At 46.9% G+C, this 19,699-nt stretch overlaps 1 protein-coding gene across 2 annotated transcripts in view; it reads right to left on the bottom strand.

The window, feature by feature from the left end:
* The window catches only part of RPTOR (regulatory associated protein of MTOR complex 1), a 343,232-nt gene that overhangs the window by 190,076 nt on the left and 133,457 nt on the right, over positions 1 to 19,699 (bottom strand). The window lies entirely within an intron of this gene.

Genomic DNA, 19,699 nt, shown 5'->3' with positions numbered 1-19,699 from the left:
AATCTGTTTGGAAAAACTGTCTGGAACCTGGAAGAGAATTTGCTTAAACACAGGAAGCTATAATATATACAGTAGCAAGGGAGAACAGTTTCAAAAAGACAACAAAGTAAGGAAGTAAACTGCCCCTCTCTTGCTTAGTCATATTCGCCCTGCTTACCCCCTCCCACTACTCCTGCCTGGACCTTTGCTGATGAACATAAAGGATTCACTGAATTAGCAGGACCTAAAGTAAACACACAGAAATCAACAGACTTTATATATATATACATAAACCATAGATGGTTAAAATCATAAGGAACCCCCACTTCTAAAGCAACAAAGAAGACTGAACTTAACAAGAAATATACAAAACCCTGACAAGGAAATTTTGTAAAACTCTCCTGGAAAACAGAAGGAGGCTTGAACAAATGGGAGATGCTCCCTGCCTGGGTAGGATGCACCCACATTCTTAAGACATCAGTTCTCTCCCAGTTAAGAGTTCACACGTTCCCAATAAATATAACAAGCAGCTATTTTGCGGAGCTTGACAAGCTGCTACTGAAGTTCGCGTGGAAAATAAATATGCCAGAACAGCCAGGAAAACACTGAAAGGAGAGCTATGAGGGGTCCTGCCCCCCGACACTCCAACCTCCTCTGGGCCTCTCCAAGTAAAAGGTGAGGGTCGAAGCCCAGAGAGACCAGCAGGCCAGGGAACTACTACAGAGTCCAGAATTAGGTCCAAACACGTTTCCTGGCTTTTTGGAGAACAGTGTTCACACAGTCATAATGTTACGAACACTTATTTTATTTCATTAGAAACTGTGCAAACTTCAAGAGTGTGGTGAGGACGCTGAGGCTGGGTGAGGGGTACACGTGGTCATCAGAAGAGTCTCTCCACTTTATATTCATTTCCTTTTGTTTGCTTTCAAAGAACTTTCAATGGTAAATTCCCAATAAAAAAGAACTGAAAGTGTAAATTTATAACCATACTAGATGGTCGCGTGGAAGTGATGTGTATAAAAGCACTAAAGCCAAACCAGGAAGTCAATAAAAACACCCCAAGTTGATAAATCAGTAAAAAGCAGCCTACACATATTGTTCTACAATATGGGCATATCTGCCCAAAAAAACACAGCTAAAAGGGTTTACCTCTAGGTAGGGATTATGTTCTGACTTTCAAAACATAATGTGCATGTTTGTTATTTTTATAAAGTTCTCAAACTTTGTTTAAAATGTTAAATTTAAAACAAAAAAAACCAACCCAGTGCCATGATATCACTTGAAGAAAACAGTGGTGAGAACAAGAAACATGAACGGCGAGGAAACTATGTTTGAAGCATCATGGCTCCCGCTGTGGGCCTGCCACCTGGCACAGGGCTCAGCTCACAGTGATGGGTGCTGCTCAGGAAGCATCCACTGAAGTTGTTTCAAAAGAAGAGCAGGGAGGTGGAGGGAGCAGAGATGGAAAGCAGACACAGAGGCCTGAGGATGACCTGCGGCCTATGTTTAAGAGAGGCGTCCTGGGGCTTCCCTAGTGGCGCAGTGGTTGAGAGTCCGCCTGCCGATGCAGGGGACACGGGTTCGTGCCCCGGTCTGGGAAGATCCCACATGCCGTGGAGCGGCTGGGCCCGTGAGCCATGGCCGCTGAGCCTGCGTGTCCGGAGCCTGTGCTCCGCAATGCGAGAGGCCAGAACAGTGAGAGGCTCGCATACCACAAAAAAAAAAAAAAAAAAAGAGAGGCGTCCTGACCTTTCAGAGGAAAATGAAGAGCTACACAGGAGGAAACCACAGGAAAATGTGGCTCACCTCGCAGAGCATTAGTTCCTCCATGTTTGAGATATGACATTTGGTTTCACCTAATTAAATACGTGCTAATAATGCAATTTCTGACAGTAGAAAATCCTGGTGAAATACTGCATCGTGTGTTCTGAGAGCGTTGGGGGCACAAACACAGAAGCTTCAGGATGATGAAACTCAGAACAAAGTTCTTCCAGATTCCCCCAATTTTTTCCAACTGTAAGTAAACTAATACAAGGATAGCAACCCTATTCCACTGCAGGACAATTTTAGGACCCTGCCCTGAGGTGGCAGGTTAGGGTCCAGCAAAGTGGTCTCTCTCTGTGTTTCTTCCATAAGGTCCAGAATGCTATTTGTAAAATAAAACTGTGTCACAAAGGAGACTAGAGAAAGCCAACACATAATGTGATGTTTTCAAATTCATTCTCATTGAGGCAATGTGCATTAATCTGACACTGACAGAGGGGCTGCGCATTACCCATGCTACCAGAGCAGGGCTGGCCCCAAGAGAGACGGGGTCTGTGTGGAAGTGGGGGCTGAGGACAATGGGGCACTCAGGGGCATGGAGCCTGTGCCCGGCCTGGGGAGGCAGCCATGTCACCTGCTCCCTCCAGCCAGGTGGGCATCTCAGCCTGTGTTGGCTCACCTAAACCACATGTTCTGGGAGCACCAGTTCAACATCTAGCTCTTGTGCAGAATTCCTTCTTGGTCCCCTTTGGCAGGAATAATCTTTTCTGTCTCTAAACTAACTTATACTCTTTGTCATATGTTCCTGTGAAGCTGTCTGAGCTCCATGGACACTGTAAACCCCATGAGGGCAGACACGGATTATAGTTTCATGTGTGCCTTTCAGTACCCAGCTCTGTTTTTATATTCTTCCCATGGCCTCACAAAATGCTCAGTTATTAGCAAACAGTTGCTGTGTGACTATCAAACTTTTACTGACACTGATTACAATAATCTGTAATGAAACAAACCAAAATGATGAATCCTATCTGACCCTGAAGTGACACAAGTGAATTTCAGCACAAAATTAGAAAGTGTATATGTAAAAACTGTTGTGTCTAGGAGGTGGGTACTTAGATGTTCAATAATTCTTCTACTTTGCTATATGGAATTCTGCATATTAAACAGTTAAGAAAAGGATAGAGGAGGGAATTTCCTGGCAGTCCAGTGGTTAGGACTCTGAGCTTCCACTGCCAGGGGCCAGGTTTGATCCCTGGTCAGGGAATTAAGATCCTGTGACCCCCCCCCCACCAAAAAAAAAAGGATGCAGGAAAACATTCCTGACTCATCACCAATAAACTACTTATTTGTGCTCTGGGTGAAACAGAAACAGGGCACTGAGCCTTAACGCTCTACACAACTAAATTTTGGCTAATCCCATAAAACTAGATGAGAGTAGTTGATAAATGAAAATCTAGTTCTGGGGGCAAAGAAGGAAACCTTTTACTAAGATGTCATGACTTTGGACATGTGTTCCAGAACCACATCCACATCAGCACAATGAGAAAAGTCAGAGAGTCCCCGGCCCCAAAACACCTGCCGGAGCATAGGACCCAGGTAAACTACTGTTTCAGCCCAAACCCCTCAGCCACTGTGACATGACCTGCATAAATCTAGAATTCAGATTTTTCTGTGAATCAGAGCTGCTGGAACGGCCAAACTAGGCAGCAAATCACATCCCACCTTGGTAGACACGTTGACCTGGGCCTTTATGTAAATTAAAATAAATACCTATGCTTTTTTGATACATGTGTTTTTTAAAAGACATCCTGGCTGGGTAGGTAGAAATAATCAGAAGAATTCAGAAGACCATTTTATCACCAGGAGCTTCAATGACAAGGCCCAAGGGCTGAAGGGAAGTATGAGTGTAAGCATTACCAAGTCTCACTGGGCTGTGCTGGAGTGGAGGGAGATGCTAGGAAATATCGGACGTGTATTTTCCCTACTCCCAGGAAGGCTTCCAGGTGGCTCATAGAGGGAGCAGCAAAACAGCAAAGAGGAAAAGGCTGAATCGCAAAATAATTTTAATGCGTGCCAAAAGGAGTTCTGAATTTGTTACTTATTTTCCCTGTGAGCACAAAAGAAATGAAAGCATTTTTATTTACTACCAAGAGCAGTAACAGGGAATCATACTGGAAAGGAACTCAGTTCAAATGAGGTTAATGGCTTTCGAGATGTCTCCCCTCCGAGGGGGCTCTGGGGGGCCAGCTCTGAGCATGTGGGGCTGGCTCAAGGGTTAGGACAACAGTACGTGAGACAGAAACTGCTCCCCTCCCAAACCAAAACATTTCCACAAAGGTGTGAGAAAACCAACTTAAATCAAACGGTTCCATTAGAAGAAATGAGGGAAGGGGCCTCCTTCCCACGCATTCAGAGGGCACCCCAGGAGAGCCGTGTGGGGATGTGCCCTTTCTTCCCTGCCACAGTGATGACCAGGAGCAGTAGGGTGGTGGGGAACTTCTAGAGAGTGCAGGGTCTGTGCCTGGTGAGGTAAGGGCAGGAGGCAATGGTGAGGGGAACCACCCCTCTTGCACCCACCTCTCCTGCTATGCGGGTATGAAAGCACTGACTGATCATCAATAACTTTCAAATCACAGCCGGTTTTATCAGACAACGTGAAGAAAACAGCAAATAAATCTTCAGTGTATATGTGTTTATCCCCCTGCCCATACTTACTTCTGGAAATTTCCCGCCATCAGTAAGTGTAACAGTGATCACTGTTGGTAAGCAGCACAGCCCGCTTTGCGTGCCCACTTCGTCATCACTCAAAACAACTCTACTGAATAAGAGTGGCCGTGGCGTGGGAGCCCGATGCCCCTGCAGCTGCCTTTACGAGCTGGTCCCGCAGGAGCCTCCTGCAGCCTCCCGTGCAGGGTGGAGAGTGGACTGCCTCGGGTCCATGGCCCAGCTTGGCCGAGGTCAAGGGGCACCAGAGTCACACACAGGCACCCTCCCACCCCTCCTCTGGGAGGCCTGTGCCCACCATGCCGCCTGGAGCTGGCGGAGGCCCCCTCCTTTCACACAAAAGCCACGTCACCCAAAGGACCCATTTTCAGAGTCAGAGGACCTCTCAAGTCAGAAGCTGCAGGGACACGGGAGAAAATACCATGCAGTACTGCCAGAGAGCAGGGCGGCGAGGAGGGAGATGACCAAAGACCACAAGCTGAACCCTAGGGATTGGGGAGCCCCTCATTTTGTGACCTGCCCCACGGAGTGGAGTTCTTGCTCCTGGGGCTAAGGAAACCTGGCATACAGTTGTGAAGAAGTCACTCAAAGACAAAGCGCCCCAAGATATGAACAAGCTGCGCCGCACAGCATCTCCCAGGCTGGCAGGGCTCACTGGGTGCCCATGTGCTGCGAGGCACTTATCCCGCGAGGCGACGGTACTTCCTGCTCTGTCTGGGCCCCACGTTTCACTGCTGCTGCCCAGCTTCCCTCAGGCCCACCCCTCTGCACTGCTATCCAGCTAGGATTTGTGAAATCTCAGCTCCGCTGAAAGACCATTCGCTGTCCCCCGAGGTTAGTCCTAAACAGGAGAGCTGTTCTTCCAAACCACACACAAGGTCAAGGGGCTGACATTACTCGGAGATGTCAATAAAGTTAGGGATTCGCTATTTCTGACCTTGGCTCCATCAAGGTCTTCTCCTGTGGGATGCAAAAAATGATTTAGCCTCATTTTCTTACCTATCACACAGAAAGGACACATTAATGGACCAGCATGAAAGGCACTATAGATATTAATAATAAACCTCCTGGGGTTTTATGGGAATTAATTAATATTTTTAAGGGCTTTGAAATGAGAAGCACTAAATTAAATGTCACCACACCATGTTAAGGTTTTGTTTCAAAACTAGAATGCCCGGGATAATGGCTTTGTGGCTGGAGGGACTGCTGTGGCACAGGAAGCATCTCACCATTTGGGAGACCTGTGACAAGTGTAGCTGGGTGTACTGAATGGCAACGCAAGTCTCTAAAATACTGCCTCTTGTGCTGGGCACTGCTACTATAAGTCCAAATCTCAAGATGTAATAAAAAACAAGCATGGAAGTTTCGGGGGATGCGAGAGAGGAAGAAAACAGAAGAATGAACAACGGGACGAAGGGTCAAAGGAAGACTGGCCCTGGGCTTAATGAAAGGGAATGGGGCTCCAGGTTTCATTTCCTTCCAGGATGGTCTCCTGCTGACTCTACATGCTAATAAGGCCTAAGCAGTGCCGTTGCAGACTCCGCCTTCCCTGTGGATGTGGCCCCTCCTTGTGCACATTCCAGAGGTTAGAAGGTGTGGCGGCAAGAGGGGCTCTGCTCCATGTGGCCCAGTTGGCAGCGGTGGCCCTTCTCGGTCTGGTGAAGCCACACAGACCACTGCTGTTGTGCTGCAGGAGAGTAATGGCAGCGCCTGGGGGAGGAGCTGGGGTCTCTGCTTGGTGGGTCTTCTCATGACAGAATCCCATAATGAGGAAACCTGTGCTGCAGCAGCGGCACTGCCTGTGCTTCTTTGGGGTTTCTAGTAAAGATTACTGCACATTACTCGACTAGGAATGTGAGTATGAATAATGCTATTTCCATCCTTCTATGGCAATGAGCAACACCTCAAGTTCAGATCCAAGAAACAGAGATGCCTGAGAGATTTTCTCTGAACTGTCCAGGAGGAAAAAACATAACGTTAGACTTTGGGCCAATTCTGCCTTTGGTCTGGGGTCTTGCAAACATTTCACCCCATCCTTCTCCTTCCCAAGTAGGAAGCAAGGGCTTCCAGGGAACTGCTGGGTAGGAGGAGGAAGGTCAGGTCTGCTCAAAGGACACCTGTCTTAGGTGGTGGTCCCATGTAAGAAAGCTTCAGGCCCCTGGAAGTTCAGGAGCTTTACGCCACCATCCCTCACAAAACACTTATTGTTGCTATAGCCCTTCGCATCCCCGCTATCACTATCTAGGCCAAGCTGCTGCCATCACTACCACCAACACCATCGTTGTCATCATCACCATCACCACTACCGTCATCATTTTCATCACCGCCAAGACCGATACCATCACTACCATCACCATCGTCACCTCGCCCCCTCCCTTCCTCTCATCTTCCCTCTGTCCTCCCCTCTCCCCCTCTTTCTCCTCCTCCTTCTCCACCCCTCTCTCCTCCTCTTCCTTCCCCTTTGTCCGCCCCTCTCCCCCTCTTTCTCCTCCTCCTTCTCCACCCCTCTCTCCTCCTCTTCCTTCCCCTTTGTCCGCCCCTCTCCTCCTCCCTCAGACTGCTCTGACTGCTGTCTCTCACCTCTTCCCCCTGGTCCATCCTCCTCCATTAATCCTCATATGTGGCCATGACTCAGCTTCCCTTCTTTTCTCACACTACACGCGCCTCCTGGACGGCACCTCTGAACAAATCCATGGCCGAATTCCTCGTCATGCTCCACACATGCCCACCCTCTGGGCTCCCTACCATAATCACTGGCATCAGCCTATACTGAGTCACCCAGACCACACTCCCCAGGCCTGTCCTTTGTGCTGCTCTCCTTCTCACCTCCCCTTCATCGAGAACTTGTTCAGTGGACCTAACACGTGGCTGTACCACCTCTGCCTTTATCAGGGGGTCAAACATGCCCCAACTATCCCCAGGCCTCCAGACCATCATCTCCAAGTCTCTCTATTCGGTCACAGACTTCCCTCTCAAACACACAGCAATCAGGCCACCTGCCCTCTAAAACCGAGTCCTCAATGGGGGTGTCTGCTGCTCCCAAGACAGCATCACCATGCCTGAGCACAGCACAGCCACCTCGGCTGCACCACCCTCACAGCCCTCCGCTCAGCCACCGTGTCATTTCCAGGGGTCCTGAGCAAGCTGTGCCCTTTCACACAGACCTCAGAGCTACTCTGTTGTTAGGAAGGACACAGGGCGAAGTGTTGTGTAGCACAAACACGCTGTCCAGGCCATTTGCAAGTTCTATTTTCTGTTTAAATGTTTTCACTAGGGACTTCCCTGGTGGCACAGTGGTTAAGAATCTGCCTGCCAATGCAGGGGACACGGGTTCGAGCCCTGGGCTGGGAAGATCCCACATGCCGCCGAGCAACTAAGCACGTGCACCACAACTACTGAGCCTGTGCTCTAGAGCCCGCGAGCCACAACTACTGAGACCACGTGCCACAACTACTGAAGCTCGCGCACCTAGAGCCTGTGCTCTGCAACAAGAGAAGCCACCACAATGAGAAGCCCGTGCAGCGCAACGAAGAGTAGTCCCCACTCGCCACAACTAGAGAAAGCCCGCATGCAGCAACGAAGACCCAACACAGCCAATAAATTAATTAATTAATTTTAAAAAATGTTTTCACTATTTCATAGTAAGATACTATCTTGTATAATTTTTTCCCAGTGTTATCATTATAACACTGTTCCCCTTCCCCAAATCTCTTAATTAAAGAACAAACAAAAAACAACTACTGCTTATCTTATAAGCTGCAATGGAACACTTGAGTCCTTGAAGTATAAATAGGAGGCAGGAGCCTCCTATAAACAAGTGTTCAGTCTATAAACCTGCCCAAGAATCTACTCGGCCCAAAAGGAACTCACAGACACTGCGCTGGCTCTCAGCGTCACACCTATAGAAACAGTTGCAGTTTTCATCTAAAATATAACCAGATCCTTCCCAAACTCATCACCGAAATTTGGATCTTGAACAAATCAAAACCATCTCACCAAAGAAGAAGGGAGCCCAGAGCCCTTCTGCAGAGCAGAAGCAGGGCCCACACCCCACCCCGGCTGGCCGGCCTGCAGGCCTCGCCTTGGCTTTCATGCTCTGCATTTGCACCTGTGCAGCCTGAGTCTGGTCACTCAGCACAGGTAGAACTGAGTTTACTTGTTTTTCAGAAATAAAGGGGGTGACCCTTAGAAGAAGTCTAGAAACACAGAATTTTCTGATCACTTTCCAATTGGTTCCAACCTTTTCATATTATTTTGGAATTTTAGGGCACATTCAGAGATAGAATGCATAAGCCACAATACTGACCTCTTAGGAGGACCTTGGCTCTGAGAGTGGCTGACAGATAAGGGCCATTCCACCTGCCTGGGTCATCACTACAGTAAGAGGCTCACGACATGTGGTCTGCAGAGAGATCTTACCTGACTTAGATTCATGTTTGCTTCAACAATCCAGGGCCCCCCTTTGACCATTAAGTAGTAATTTATTTTCTGTCTTCTAAGAATCCCTCCTCTTGACTCACAGTCTTCAAGGCTCCAGCACAGACTGTTCTAGTGATCTACTCCACCCACCTCACAGTGCTAGCTGAGCAGCAGACACAAACATTTTCAGGTACCCCACCGCCCATGCCCCCGCCAAGACGTGCCAAGGGCAGTGGTGTCTCAAAGGAGGCTCTGACTGGGTTAAGAAGTGAATGAACCGCCTCACTGCGGCCCACCCTAAAAGCAAGTTCCAGTCCATTTCCGGGGCTGACAGTAATGCCGCTGGCCGTCAATGCTGTATCACACCTCCAGGGAGAGACAGGCTGCAAGCAAACCAAGTTTCAGTAAAGCCCCCCCAGGAAGTTCAGGAGTCCTCCTGGCCACCTCCCCTCTACTCCCTCCGTATCCATGACAGCTCTGTGGTGGCTTCAGTCCCCTTGGGTGCAGTCTCCATTGTGCCTCTGTCCCTCCCCCCTCGACACTGGAGGTGAGCCACACAGGAGTCAGATGTGCCCACTGGTGAGTCCCTCCCCTCTACAAGAACTGGGGTCACCAAGATGGACGGCTTGGGTTCAGCCCCAGAACAGTGATTTACCAGCCATTCAACCTGGGAAAGCTCACGAACCAAACCCAACCTCCATTTCCTCCTTTGTAAAACAGCTAAAATACTACTGCCCCTGACTACTGCTTAGGCTGTGGGGACCACGTGAGAAAGTATGTGTCATTAAACTGAAGGGAGGACGAGGATGGAGACTGGTGCCCACACTGCACTTTTGATGCGCCAGCCACCTGACCTTCACAACCACCATGCAAAGTAGGCGTTGTCATTGTCCCTGTCTTTCAGATAGGGAGTGGAGGCACAGAGAGGTACAGTAACTACCACAAGGTCACACAGCGGGTGTGTGGCAGGGCCCATTTCAAAGCCAGGCAGCCTGAGGACATCCATGGAGACCCGGAGACTAATGGTGAGCTTTCTTGTGTTGTTGCAAACTGGGGACAAGCAGGGAGTAGAAAGACAGAAGGACCATCTCTGACCATCCTCAAGTGCTGGCATCCCTTCTTGCTTCAATATGACCTCTGGGCTCTGACACCACACTAACAGAAAGCCCTTCCTCTCAAGAGGGGCTGATACCTTGAGCACCTGCCTTGACTGAGCAGCAAAGCTGAGAACTGCTTAGGAGACTTAGAATAGCCTAAGTCACTCAATGCTACTGATTTTTCCAAACAATTCCACATCAACACTGAAAAAACCCACTCCCTCCTGACATTAATGTTGGACTACCTCCAAGCAAGATCAATAACTGCTAGTGACCTGGAACACTCAATATTTATTAACCTGCCTGGTGAGCAGAGAAGGAGAACATTCAAACTGTAATAAGTTGTATGCAGGAGACAGAGGGAGTGGGAGAGGGGAGACTGGACCCCAGTCACTAGGACCAGAACATTCAGTGGACACAGGAATATGGGCATTCCAGACCTGCAATCGTGCTCTGAGCCACTGCCACAGTTGCAGAGAACTTCTGGGAACAGCTCATATATGTTATCTTCAACAGTAACAAAATGAACAAGGGAATAACTACCTGGCAGTGTGAGGAGGAAATAGGTGTTAAATGGTTGCCAAACCAGGCAAGCACAAGCAGTCTGCTGGGGTGTGCCCACCACCGCAAATCAAGCTGGAATTCATTCAAAGAAACAGCCACCAAATTGACTCATGGGAAGATGTCCCTGCCTTATACCTCCTACCACCAGAGTTCACTCTGAGTCAAGCCCCAAATAGGGCTGTGCCAGGGCCCAGGAGCCAACGGGAGGGTCGAACTGTCAGAGTCTATCTCCAACTGGTCTATGGCTACAAACTCAAATCTTCAATTGCCATAGAGGCATTCTTGCTAATGCAATGTACTTACTTTACAAAGAAATTTCTTACTTCTTATTAGATTTCTTTTAATGCTCAAGATGATCCTCTCTGTAGGGGTTAGTCTGATTTCGGCATGGAGCCTCAGAAATCTGGGGGTGATAGGACGGGATGTGCTGCTGGCTCCGAGGCAGCTCCGGAGGACGCTGGTGACCTCTGAGCAGGGCCCCAGCCTCCACACTCAACGTTGAAGGAGTCCACCTTCCAGGTTCGGGCTCATCTGCTCCACGGGATGTTTTCTAGACTACTAGTTTGGGTAATTTCATCGCCCCGTGGCAAAATGCCCTGGCTTCTTTCCGCTTACCCAACAGTACAACCTGACTTCCACCCTGTGTGGAAAGAGAGCGGCTGTGCCTGTAGTGCCCAGGTCACGGCACAACAGGAGCTCTCAGGGTCAGCAAAGCATGTAAGAAATGGTGAACACTAGCATTGAAGGGCTACCATACAAGGTCAAAGTAACTCCTCGTGTTTTCAACACATATCTTCCCAATAAGAACAGTTTCACGTGAAATTTGTAACATCACTGCCTCTCTTTCCTTTATATATTATTCAATAACAATTCTTCTTTCCTTCCTCCCTTAATTTGCAAAAGAGGCAGGAGAGAACTAGAAGAGCTGGTTTAGTATTCAAAGTCTAAAAATAGAAGCTATAGCTTCTAGATGGGGTCTGAATCCACTTCTGAAATAAAGGGCTCATATGGTCTCTGCAGACATCCTAAGAATCTCCCCTCAGTGGTCGTGAGAAATGCTGTTCTCATCAGGGAGCAATTCTGTCCCCTGGGGAACATTTGGTCTGGAGATAGGCTTGGTTGGCACAATGGAGGGTGGGAGGGGTAGTTCTACTGGCATCTGATAGGTAAATGCCAGGGAAGCTGCTAAACATCCTACAACTAACCTCACAGCATGTGGGGACATTATCACCACAAAGGTAAATTATCTGGATCAAAATGTCAATAGTGCTGGGTTTAAGAAAGCCTGCTTTGCAGGAAAATAATGAAGCTTTGATTCTAATGAAGACACATTGATTCTAATCTAATAAAGTGAAAAAAAGCAAGGTAGAAAAAAATGTGTATAATATACTACCATTTATCCAAGAAAGAGGGCAACAAATGTGTATAAATATACATATATTTATATATGCATATACTGTTCATATGTTTAAATGGTTACCTTCTACTGGAAGAAGTCCACTCATTATTTTGCAATCAGGTAAATAAAAGAAAATAAGTATTCATATTGGCTTTCCTATATGAACTATATCTCAAGATACCCAAATAACAGATGAGAGGAAGTTTCTCTTTATAGAGATATACCAGTTAACAGACAAAGAGGAATAACAGAATTATAGCACAACCTTTTTACAACCTCTAACGGATGGATCCAGGTACTGATCATCAATGGCTGCTAACTTCACAGAGAGAAGACAACCAATCATTATACACATCCTAAAGGAAGTACACATTACCACCTATGGAATGTTGTGCCCCCAAACACCCCCTCCAATTGGAGGAATCTGGTCAAACCTGGGGGGTGAGGGAAGGATCTGCAAAATCCAGACCTCAAGGAATTCTATAAGGCACATGACCTGGTTTCTCCTTTTTTTTTTTTTTTTTTTTTTGCGGTACACGGGCCTCTCACTGTTGTGGCCTCTCCTGTTGCAGGGCACAGGGTCTGGACGCGCAGGCTCAGTGGCCATGGCTCATGGGCCCAGCCGCTCCGCGGCATGTGGGATCTTCCCGGACCGGGGCACGAACCCGTGTCCCCTGCATCGGCAGGCAGACTCTCAACCACTGCGCCACCAGGGAACCCCTGGTTTCTCCAACCAAAAAATTACAGTAAGAAACAAGAAACAGAGAGATGGATGATTGGAACAGGATGGGGGTGGGGACTGACTTTTAGATTAATTTTATGGATTAATAGGGTAGATCAATCAATCACAATGTATTCACCTTATTTATGTCCTGATTCAAATAAACAAACTGTGTGTGTGTGTGTGTATGTGTGTGGGTGTGTAGTTTTTTAAAGTCATAATTACCTTTGAGATACACTGAAATATTTACAGATGAAATTATATGATGTCTGGGATTTGCTTCAAAATAAGCCAAGGGAGTGGGTGGGAAAGGGGAGTGGGTGGTGGCATAGATCAAAGAGGACTGGGAAAAAGTTGGTAACTACTGAAGACAGATGATTGGGAGATGTGGAAATTTCCCACAACAAAAAGTTTTAAAATTAACAAATGAATAAGCCACAGAAACAAAGAAACAAACAGCATTTAAAAATGTTTCCATGATTAAAATGGAACTGCCCTAGAATTGTTTTGACACATAACTTAATGTCAGAATTGGCTATTTTTGATTAAAATTTGCTTACATGAAGCATTTTGGCCAGACACTTAAAGAAGGTATCCAGATAGGTGAAAAACTTAAATGTGTTTTTAGCACAGGTAAGATATACATACCAATAATCTGAAAGATGAACACGTGGGGAAAAAAAAGTTTCATAAACGTAACACAGATATTGGTATGTCTCAGAAACTCCTCTCGTGTTTTCTACATAATAAGAAAGTATAATAATGGTGTAAGATATAGTCAGCTTACTCTGAACTAGGAAATTCGTCTCCGATTAAGTGTTGATTTTTTCACCGAGGGTCACATTCCCCAGCTGACCCACGAACGCAGTTTTGTGCAGCCAATGCCTCTAACGGGGTTGACAAAGCACTCCGGACATGTCATCTCCTCTGCCTGCATTAGAAAAGCACTCAGAGTCCTGCACTGGAGGCTAGACTCAGGGAGGAGGCCTGTGCCCCATCCTGCTCATTAGAGGCCGGCACGGCCTGGGGAACACAGGACAATGGGGGCACAGGGACCGCTGCCCCGGCCAGGCAGTCTGTGGTGTGGTTTCTGTGAGTAAATAACTGAGTGACCATTGTGCAAGCTGAGGCCTGCTGTGGTGTCTCTAGGAGCAGCAGTGCCGTGGGGTTCACCTGCTCACTGGCCTCTGCTGTTTGGGAGCGAGAGGAGTATTGACTGGCCTGGGAAGGTAATCCTACTCACTTTAAAGGGTGAAATAAAGACCACAGAACGTGGTAATCAGATAAATGTTTATGAAGACTCTAAGTAACATTTTTAGGCAAAGTCTTGTCCAGAATCAGAAATGCCACTTGCTAGTACTTCTCTTGCAATCCCTCAGAACTGCAGTGGCTAGCTGCTGCTTTGCTTAACAGGCCACGACGGGGGCAGCTCCACACCAAGAGGGGCCTCTGTATGCATCAGGAAGCCAACTCACCCGCCAGGGCTCAGGGCTGGGGAGCAGAGACTGGGCTTCAGCATCACTTTCCCAGTCAGGCTGCAGCCCTGAGCTGGCAAAAGACCACACTCTTGCCACTGCCCTAGAGATACATCTAGTCTCAGGAACAGGAACAAAGAAACTAATAAAAAACTAATAAAAAAGGATGGGCAAGGAGTCACCTCTTACTCTCTCCAGCAGAGCACACCTTGTACCACCAGAGAGGCTGCTGGGGAGGAAGGAATATTTCTCTACCCTTCCAGGTCCTTCTGGCTGGTCTCAGAATTAAATTGACATGAGACATTAACAGGAGAAACTCAAACAAAAGTTTAATAGCACATATACATGGGAGAGACCCAGGAAAACTGGGTAACTCACCAAAATAGCTGAAGCTCTCAGCTTAAAGCCCTCACCTCACTTTACCATCTTCAGCTAAAGATAAGAGAGGATGTTGGTGTAGCGGTCAGAACTTAGAAGGGGAGGAAGGCAATTCACGTGGAGATGGAAAAGTAAATGTTCGGTAAACAAATGTTTGCTGGGCCCTTGAGACAAGAGACAACGGACACAGAGAGGAATTTTAACAGATAGACTTTGATGGGTTCCTGGTTCACACTCTAGCTATCTATGGGGGTGGCTCCCTTCCTCTAACAGGTCCTCTATCTCCATTCTTTAAGTTCAGGGGAAGGTCTAAGTTTCTTCCTGAGTCTTTTGGGCATCGATTGTTTTCAGTTTAAAATAATCCACCTGCCAAAGAGACATTTGGGGGTGGCAAATTTTGTTCCCACACAAGGCTGAATGTTTCCGGGCATCAAGCCCGAGCAGGGAGACCTGAGGGCAAGCCAGCTTGAAGGCATCTGAAACAGTGTTCTCACATACAAAGAGAATGGTTGTTCCTCCTTCTTTCTCCCTTTGAACACAATTACATGGATGTGATGTTTGGAGCTGCAACAGCCATCTTGTAATCATGAGAGCAAAGTCAAGAAAACACAGAATCCTCCAGAATCCTGACGATACTAAACCATATACATAACCAGTCCTGGAACCATTTACCTTCAGACTTCACAATAAACTTATATTTGTCGAACCAGAGAAAAAGTACGTATAAAGGCTGAGAGGATGAACTCTGGGGACAGAGAGAAGCCCAGCTCATACTAGCTTTGTGATCTTGGCAGATTATTTAACTTCTCCATGCCTCCACTTCATCTGTAAAATGGAAGGGCGGGGGGTGGGGGAAAGAGGGAGCTCACAGTTTTTGTGAAGATTAAATGAGTTAATACATAAAAGTTCTTAGGGCTTCCCTGGTGGCGCAGTGGTTGAGAGTCCGCCTGCCAATGCAGGGGACACACGTTCGTGCCCCGGTGCGGGAAGATCCCACATGCCGCGGAGCGGCTAGGCCCGTGAGCCATGGCCGCTGAGCCTGCGCGTCCGGAGCCTGTACTCCGCAACGGGAGAAGCCATAACAGTGAGAGGCCCGTGTACCACCAAAAAAAAAAAAAATTCTTAGAATAGTGCCTGGCACACACCACCTACTATGTGAATGGTTACTAATATTACTTGTAAACAGGAGCATCCGAACTAATCAATTTCCTCTTCCCAGCCCGACACAGGGTCCTCACCCCTGAGTCCTCCTTTTATGCTCTGCCCCCTAAATCCCCCATTCCTAAAGTATTCTGAGTACTTTTCTGCAGATGTCTCTGAAACACAGGCAACCAGTCCTGACTCCCTTCCTGTCATTCCCAGCACCCCCATCCCTGCCCGCTCCGGCACACTCCACGTGAGCTGTCTCCTCCAAATTGGTGCCTCCTCCTGACTCCCTATTCCTTTGCATTTCTCCCAACACTGAACACACTGACTCACACATACTGCACAGCCACTTAATATGAAACATACGTAAGTGAACGAATATATGTCAGTAAAATCCTACAATTTTCCATAAAATTAAAACTTTCAAATATGTAATGGTTACAACCAATAGACTAATGAAGAATGAAAACATAGTAAATCTGACCTAGACTCCCTGTCTGTTCAATTTAACCAGTATTTACTGAGCCCGAAGCTTGAAGCTCTGGGCACTGGGCTGCAGGGCAGTGAAACAAACGCCATAGAATGGGAAGCCTCAGGAAGTGATGTGAAGTCAGCCACAGCCTGTGAGGTGGAGGCCACCAGGCACTCACAGGGCAACAGCTGCAATGGATGCTGGGGGCACCGAAGATGGTGCAAACACACCATTTCTGAGGTTCAGAATTTACTGCTAACCTCACTTTGTTTCACATTTTTAAACTTAAACATTACACTGTGAAGCTATCACTTCATTCCAGTGAATGAATACTCCAGAACAGGAAGCAGTCAGAAATAATCAACATAAACCATGCAGACTCTTTTCATTTCCCTTTTCTAAACCAATGACAATTGTGTGGCTTGCTGTGGCCCTCGTTTTACACAATTCTTCACAGGTGCAAAAAAGAACAACATCCAGTGTGAGACACATAGATGAGCATCCACCAAGTGGAGTAAGTGCTGGCACAGGGGGCCGGGGCAGGGGGTGTCTGGCCTGTGGTTGCCCCTCGCCTGTGGTGGCCCCTCACCTGCGGAAACAGAGCTGTTGCCCCCATGGAAACACTCCACGAGCTGCCCACGGGGATGCATTTTAGTTATGGAAGACCTGGATAAACAGGTTGCACTCCTTGTTACTGACTTGAAAAAACAAGAGCTGGCCTTCAGCTCTAATAAGAACTGATAGATTCAATAAGCTACATGATTTTCACCCTCACAGCCTCCACTTTAAAGGCTCCCATTAAAATAAATCACATGCAAGATTTAAAATAAGTTACATTTAAGGGTCCAAATCAGCATGGCTCAGAATCCCCTGGCTAGGCTGGGGAGCTCACCACCTATCCTCGTATACATCTAATTCTTTCTATTCAGCCAAGTGCCTGAGACATGTGGCCTCATTAACAGAGAATCATTCTTTCCAATCTTCCCAGGAGGAAGACTTTCCAGAAGACTGACTCACTGCAGAGAAATCTGAATTATGCAAATGGTTCAGGAAGGAAGACCTAGGAGTAGAGTCCCTTTTCTCTTCATTTGTGAAGCATAAACATGCCACAATTACAAGAGGGGAGAGCCACATGGGATGAGAAGGATGTTACCTAAACTGCAAACTGGGAACTGCTCCCAGGGCTGCTGTGGAGAGGATGTGAGTTTGTGCTGTGAGAGCTGCACCTGGGGTCGGGACACAAGCTCTCAGTGACACTACTAAGCCATGGACCCCCCCCTCCCCCGCACACCCACACACCCAGTTCTTCATCTCAGAGACACAGAATCTCAGAATAAAGCAGTGCTGGATGGCTCAGGTGGCTGGACAGAGTTGGGAGGTTTGACTCCTTCTATGAAAGTGTCCTGCCGACATCCACCCTCTCTGGGCACAGGACGACCCCGCCCTCATCAAAGGCCACCATCACACTGCCAACTGGAACATCCTTCCAGATGAAGACAATGTGCTCCTCATAGGGAATCTCTGCTCTGCTCTCCAGGATGACTCTGATTTATCTTATCCTCACTGCTAGAAGGGATTCAGCAGTCAGAGGCAGCTGGGAATTTATGGGGTGTAGTGGCTATCACCGATGAAGTTATGGAAAATTATGGAAATAAAAAATATTCTATGAGAAAAATGGACAAAAGATTTGAAAAGACAATTCACAGCTAAAGACAAGGAAATGGCCCATAAATATTCAAAAATGTGCAACTTCACTTATAATAAAAATGAGAGAACACTGCTCACCTAGCAGACTGCACACATTGGCATACATTAAAAAGCACCACAGAGTACTCTGCAGATCAGGTGCTTTTACATATTGCTGGTGGGAATGTAAAATGGTACACGATCCTTAGGCAGAGGGATCTGACAATAACCCCAAAAACCTTATATATGGATTATTTTTGACCCAGTGATACTATTACTACGAATTTACCTTAAAGATACACCCTTAACTATACAAAACACATCTGAACGAGGTTATTCAATGCAGTATTGTTTGTAATTGCAAAATATTACAATCATAATGGCATCTGCAGGAGACTGAAAAAAACAATGGTACATTCACATAGTAGAGTGCGACAGAGTTCTAAAACACAATGAGAAAGCTTCCTAGAAACTGATATGGGGTGATTTCCAGGATACATTGGGAAGTAGAAAAAAGCCAGGAAAGGAGTATATGTAGTATAACACCTTTTGTATAAAAAAGAAAAGGAAAGAAGAAGATAAACATGTATCTCCTTATTTTAAAAAAGAAACCTAAGAAATATAAACCTGAAACGAATGAAATTCATCACCTACAGCAGGGAGATGGGAATGGCTGTGGGGAGATGACGCTACTCTGAGTATATAACTTCTTATATTATTTTGACTTGTGGGATTATGTTAATATTTCTTGAGTGTGCTGTAGGACTAACCCACTGAGTAAATACATGGAGAATAATGGGAGCCAAGAACAGTGAGCACACCAGAGCCTGTGTTCTGGTTTCCAAACACCACTCTCCAGTAAAAAGAACCGGGCTCCTTGGAGACATGGCTAACTCCACGTCTCAAGAGGGGAGGGACAATATGAGCCTGGTACATATATCCTGTGGTGTCAGAAAGCAAGTAAGTGGCCAACACCATCTTAATCAATGATCAAACTTAGCATCACCAATAATGGGACAAAAGTACAGCAAGTTTCCTGTCGAGCCTGAGACGGTGACAGCATCATGTCTGCTGTACTCCTGCCACAAATGCTCACCCTGACTCTAATCATAAGAAAATGAGAGGAAAATGCAAATCGAGGATTAGAGGAGCACTGGCCTACACTTGTCAAGAACAGCCCGGAGGTGGGGTGGGGGTGGGGGTGGAGTGAGGGGAAGGAAGGGTGAGCATGAGGTCGGGGTGGAGCTCAGATGGGGGTGGGGATTTAGGACATTCCTGGAACAACTGCCAAAATTTGATTACGAAACAAATTAAATCATAGTATTGAATCAATGTTACATTTCCTAATTTTGATAAATGTACTGTGGTTACGAAGGAGAAAGTCCTTGTTGCTATAACTGCACACTAACGTATTTATGGGTAAGGGGATATGATGCTTGCAAATGACTCTCGAATGGTTCAGGAAATATATATATATATTTTTAATACATTTGGGGCATGAATGATAAAGAAGACAGATCAATGTGATAATTCAAAGTACTGTTTATTTCTTAACAGTGCTCCAAAAGAGGGGCGCTCCATGGGGACATGACTATTCTGTCAGTGCCCTATCCCAGCCCCTAGAAGTGCCAGGGACACAGCAGGCGTGCAATAAATTTTTGTTTTATACATGAATAATGAATATATATGAAAACTAAATGAACAAACACAGCAAATACCCATTTCCTTCCAGAGAAAGCATACGTTTCCTACCAGGGTGTCCAGGCCCCCGCCGCAGCAGGTGAGGGTGGGAGCTGCGTGTGCACTGGGGCTGGGATGTGCACAGACTGACTGAGGGGAGAAGAGCTCTCCATCAGCGCCCCGGACAAAAAGTGA

The sequence above is a fragment of the Phocoena phocoena genome, chromosome 19, assembly GCF_963924675.1.
Source record: "Phocoena phocoena chromosome 19, mPhoPho1.1, whole genome shotgun sequence".
Taxonomy (NCBI): Eukaryota; Metazoa; Chordata; class Mammalia; order Artiodactyla; family Phocoenidae; genus Phocoena; species Phocoena phocoena.
Note: the sequence above shows the minus strand (reverse complement) of the source record. Positions and strands in the feature narration are given on the sequence as shown.